General features: G+C 37.3%; 1 protein-coding gene across 1 annotated transcript in view; it reads right to left on the reverse strand.

Annotated features, from left to right (window-relative positions):
• CDH8 (cadherin 8, type 2) overlaps nt 1-4,909 on the reverse strand; it is a 534,958-nt gene that overhangs the window by 9,985 nt on the left and 520,064 nt on the right. The window lies entirely within an intron of this gene.

Raw genomic sequence — 4,909 nt, forward strand, 5'->3', positions numbered from 1 at the left:
AAGGAGCTGCTAGTGGGTTTGAACCGATGACCTTGTAGTCAACATTCCAGTGCTTATTCTACAAAGCCACACCTGTCTCTGTTAAGTGCCACTAAGTTGGTTCTGACTTAGAGTGATCCTGCATAGGGTTTCCAAGGAGCAACGGGGGAGTTTGAACTGCTGACCTTGTGGTTTGCAATCCAGTGTTGACCCTACAGTGCCACACCAGGGGTCCAATTATAATGTTGCTGTTGTAAAGTGCCCTCAAGTTGGTTCAGACATAGCAGCCCTGTGTAGGGTTTTCCAAGAGCAGCTTGTGAGTTTGAATTGCTGACCTTGCATTTCAAACCGACCTTGCAGTCCAGTGTTGATCCTCCAACAACATATCAAGACTCTAATGTTATACTTGGATTTCAAAATAAGGTAGCCATTCCCCCAAACAAATGTTGTTGTTATTGTTGTTAAGTGCCTTCAAGTCAATTCCAACCCATAGCGACCCTCTATAGGTTTTCCAAGAAGCAGCTGGTGAGCTTGAACCACCAATTTTGCAGTTCAAACGACTTTGCAGTCTGACACATTAGCCCAAAGCACCACATTATTTTTACTTTATTTAAGATATAAACTGACCTTACTACAAATAGAAAAAGAATTCTGATTAAATTGACAATATTTTTAAATTAACTATTGTTATGGTTATGAATCAGGCTGCTAACCTTAAGGTCAGCAGTTCGAAACTACCAGCTGTTCCACGGGAGAAAGATGAGACTTTCTACTCCCGTAAAGATTTACACCCTCGGAAACCCTATACAGGGTCGCTATGGGTCGGAACCGACTCGATGGCACATAACAACAACAACATTGTTATGGCGCTATAGGATCAGCACTGGATTGTGAACCACAAGGTCAGCAGTTCAAACCCACAGTTGTTCCTTGAAAACCCTTTATAAGGTCACTATGAGTTGGAACCAACTCAGTGGCACTTAAAAACAACATGTCTCATTATATAATAATCTAAAGTGAGAACATATGTTTCTAATGTTAAGTGATGATATACCTAACGATCCAAAAATCTTCAATTGATTAACATAAAAAGGAATACCAGTAAGCAAGTATCAAGGGAACTTTTCCGAAAACCAGATACCTAATATACAATTGTGTTATATTTTGAGGAAAGGCGACAAGTTTAAGACCACTTAATTGGCACTAGGAACATTGGAAGGTTGATTTCATATACCATAGTTCAAAGCAGAAAACAAGAATTGTTTTTCAAGATGCAATTAATCAAATGGCAATGAGGTTTTGTTTTTTTTTTTGTGGCTGACATGATTTATGAGAAACTATCTTTTCATATTTTCTCTCTTTAAAACAAACAATCTATAATAATAATTTAGAAATGGCAGCAAGAATATCACTTGCTATAGAACAAAACTATCTCCTTTACTATTTATGAAAGCATCGGTGAGTCTAACACAAAACGAAAAGCTCTTACGACTTCTGCCATTTTCATGTTATTCCTCTACATTGAGAGACTGTCTGACTAGCTAAAGGGAGTCACTTAACTCATCTCACCTCTGGTAGCGTAGCGATTACGCATCAGACTGCTGACCTCAGCACTTCGAAACTACCAGCTTTTCCGTGAGAGAAAGGTGAGGCTTTCTGCTCCTGTAAAGATTTACAGTCTCGGAAACCCTGTACAGGGTCGCTATGAGTCAGAATCGACTCCACGGCACATAACAACAACAACCTTCCACCTCCAGTAAAAAGAAATCCCCTATTTTGGTGAACATGTCTAATTGAAAACATGTGTTTATTATTTTTAAAGTAAATGCTTGCAAGTTGATCACTATATAGGCAATACATATTTACAACCAGAAGTTTAGAAAATACACCTTAGTATAATGATGAAAATATTCCTGTTGTTGTTAAGTGCCCTCGAGTCGGTTCCGACCCATAGCGACCCTGTACAGGGTTTCCGAGGGTGTAAATCTTTACGGGAGTAGAAAGCCTGATCTTTCTCCCGCGGAGCAGCTGGTAGTTTCGAACCGCTGACCTTAAGGTTTGCAGCCCGATTCGTAACCACTACGCTACCAGAGCTTCTTCCTAGTACCTATGAATTGAGTTAGCTCCAACTCATAGCGACCCTGTTTAGGGTTTCTGAGAAGTGGCTGTTGAGCTTGAACTGCCGACCTTGCAGTTCAAACCGACCTTACAGTCCAGCACATTAACCGACAGCACCACACCAGGACTCTGTACCTATTAATATATAATCTCAAAATCCAGGATGATATATCATTCTATGATTGAAATATTATGCCTAGACAATAAGTGTATGGAAAATTACATCCATGTCTTTTCCACACATCATTAAAGATTCTAAGTGAGCAGTATCTTCCCTCTAATCTCTATACCCCTGGAAGTTCCAATTTAGCTGAGTAAAATACAGTGCTAAATTGGCATGAGATGATAATAGAAAACCACTATTCAAATCAGATAAATATAATATTCCATTTTGATATTCATTCTACTTGATTAATGTGGAGGCAGATCAGCAAAAACCGAAATAGGACTTAAGCTGGGCATTAAAGGGTAGGGGGAAATGAGGCTCAGTTTTGATCAAGAGATCAGATAATCCAGAAACACAGAGGACAACTCATTCATCCTGTAATCCACATTTCAGTGACTCAGAAGGGTTGCCTGAGCAAACAACAACATATATATATATATTTGTTGTATCTCTCTCTATATATACATCTGGTAGATTCAAAGTGCTGACCTTGTGGTAACAGTTCAACTTGTACTACACTACACTACCAAGTCTCTTTCCTAACAACAATAACATGAACAAACAACAACCACACTCTCTAATGAAATAATGAATGCATGTTAAAATTTCATAGATAAATTATATATATATATATTTATATTTATACATCTATAATTACTCAATCCTGGTTGTGGCACTGTAGGATCATCACTGAACTACTAACTACAAGGTCAGCAGTTCAAAATACCAGCTGCTCTTTGGAAACCCTATACAAGGCCACTATGGGTTGGAACTGACTTAACGCACTTAACAATATTTACTCATACATTTATATTTATTTTTAAATTTATGTTTATTCATGTAAGTGTTCCTAACACCAAAAATATGAATAAACATAAATTCCAAAATAAAATGAGTAAATATAGATGTATAAATATAAATTTTAATATATAAGCCTTTTAAATACATTCATTATTTCAATTAGAGATTGTTGCTAAATGCTGTCAAGTCCCAGCTCATAGCAACTCTGTACAGGGTTTCCAAGGAGTGGCTGGTGACCACTGACCTTGTGGTTGTTAGCTGTCCAGTGCTTATTATAAACTGACACTTCAGTAGATTCATTATTTCAATGAGAGGTTCGACCTTTTTTCTTCCCAATGCTTATAATACTGCCTCATGGTCTAGTCTCTGTCTAGTTCTCCAGCCTCATGTCCCACAATTTTCTCTGCTTTTATTACAACCACGATGACCTTTTTGGAGTTAAACATTTTCCTTCTTCCACTCTTCCATGTTTGCTTTTTCTTACGTCTTTACCTCTCTATTTCTTTTTAGCTCTTGTTTGCCTACTTAAGATTCACGTATTTTTTTATGTTTGTGCTTAAATGTCACTTCTTTGTAGAAAATATTTCTCACCAGCATCCCCTCATCTGTCCAACTAAATTCATTATATGATCTATAGCATCCTTTATATTTTCATCAAAATACTTATGAAAAAGCAATAATATAGTAATTGGGATCTGAAAGACAGTAAATATACAGAAACAAAGTAGGAAACTTTCAAGTAACAAATAACTAGTTGAAGATGAATAATTAGTGCTCAGCACACATTTGCTGAATAAATGAGTGGAGTCCTAAGAAGTGTGGCGCTCTGCGTTAATGCACTGGATAACAAGGGCAGATTGAACCACAAGGTCAGCAGTTGAAACTCACCAGTCGCTCCTTGAGTACTCTATACTGGGTCTGTATGAGTCAGAACCGACTCAAAGGCACTTAAGAACAACGTGTAATCTTAAACCATATTTTGTGGGGCTCATATCTATTTCTCTCCATGTTATCTTGACATGGAGATTAGAAGTGGTTCAAAATAAATCACAGAGAGAATTCAATTTCAGGGTATGGGAAGCATATGTAGCCTAGGGTCATTTACAAATATTTAAGAGAAAAAACTGATGGTTTCCAAGTCTTCCTCTGGGCATGCTTTATATCATGTTACATGAGGAATATATTGAAGATGCTTAGATTAAAATGGAGAAGGCTCAGAGGGGGGAAAAGGTTGTCCTAAATAAACAAAACACCGTCATATTTTAAAGAAGAGCACCCAGAATTCTTTTTACTGAACTGCAATTGGAGGCCTTAGTCCCATAGTCATAGGGAGACACATAGACTGAAAGAGTATCTTCTATAACTAGTCTCGCAGAAGTAGCTTTTCTGATCACTGGTGTTGATGTCTATTATTTGAGCCACTTAATGTTGAAATTCAAGTTTCCTTCCACACAGATTAATATCCTTGTTAAAAAAAGTTTTCTCTTAGTAAAGAATGCAGAAAGCATTGTGATCACTAATCAGTTCTATATGTACCCTGCACACAAAATTTAAAAGAGTAAAAAAGACTCGGCTTACAAGAACAACTCTTCAACTTTTGTGGTGTAATTTATCCCACCACACTCAACTCCCTCCTTCTTTAATTTTTAACTATTGTGAATTGAGTCAAGGCTTACAGACAAGATCATCAATTTTACATTCAATACATCCTACACTTGGTTTCATCTCAATGATTACAATTCCCTCCATGTAAACACAGTTATCCCACTTCCTCCCTGTGGTTACTATTTCCATTTCACCCACTTTCCCAACCCTTCTCAACTTATTGTTGTTGTTGTTAGGTGC

Source organism: Chrysochloris asiatica, unplaced genomic scaffold (genome assembly GCF_000296735.1).
Source record: "Chrysochloris asiatica unplaced genomic scaffold, ChrAsi1.0 scaffold00055, whole genome shotgun sequence".
NCBI lineage: Eukaryota > Metazoa > Chordata > Mammalia > Afrosoricida > Chrysochloridae > Chrysochloris > Chrysochloris asiatica.